The sequence below is a fragment of the Echinops telfairi genome, unplaced genomic scaffold (assembly GCF_000313985.2).
Source record: "Echinops telfairi isolate 266 unplaced genomic scaffold, ASM31398v2 ScPeMD7_2186;HRSCAF=2738, whole genome shotgun sequence".
Taxonomy (NCBI): domain Eukaryota; kingdom Metazoa; phylum Chordata; class Mammalia; order Afrosoricida; family Tenrecidae; genus Echinops; species Echinops telfairi.
This window is the reverse complement of record NW_022106084.1, coordinates 1,826,648-1,827,572: the sequence shown is the minus strand read 5'-3', so window position 1 is coordinate 1,827,572 and position 925 is coordinate 1,826,648.

Sequence of the window (925 nt, the reverse complement as noted above, 5' to 3'; positions counted from 1 at the left end):
CAATGACTCTAGATTTATTGATATAATATCCACATGATAACTCTTAATGCCTTCAAGTTGATACCAACTCATAGTGATCCTGTATGACAGGATAAAACAAATCCTGTGAGTTACTGAAACTATAACCCTTTACATGAATAGAAAGCACTATATTTCTCCTGTGAGAATTTAGTGGTCTTAAACTGCTGGTCTTGCAGTTAGCAGCTCAACTCTTAACCACTACACCAGTAGGGCTCATTATATCTACCTGATAAAATGTATGAAGTTAACCTGATGACAGTTCAGCTCTCTTCTACCTGAGTGTAATTTCTGGATGTCTAGTCATGTGGGACATGTCATGATATTCTACTTTGAATAATAAATTATTGCATCTGGCCCCTCTCACAACTACAAAGAAGGCACAATACCTACTTTGATTTTGGAGAAAACATAGCCCACATTTGGATGTCACTCTGGCCGACTTATCAGTGATTTGAAAAGTAGCTAGATTGAGTGAGGTGCAGAACAAGAGAAAGCTCGACAACAGGGTCAGGGTGGTGTGAAAGCTGCTCTTCTACTTGGACCATGTGATGCAGCTGATCCAATGGTGCTTGAAGTGTCAGTGTGATACAGAGATACAGTTTGGAGTCTTTGGCAGCTTCAAAGGTTTGATCATAGTACACCTCCATGGGGTATTTGAGCAAATGTCTACCATATCTTGCAAACTTCTACTCCCTTTTGAGGAACTCTAAGGTGTTTCTGGGCCTTAATAAAGACCAAACCCCACACCAGGCACTCTGAGCTGCCCATCCAGGGCTAGGTAGCAGACACAAAAGAAGAAAAAACGTCATTGTGTGATCACCCTCCCCACATAAACGCTGAAGACGAATGCATGCATAAGTAAGTGTGGTGAAGAAGGCTGATGATGCCTGGCTATCAAGACCTA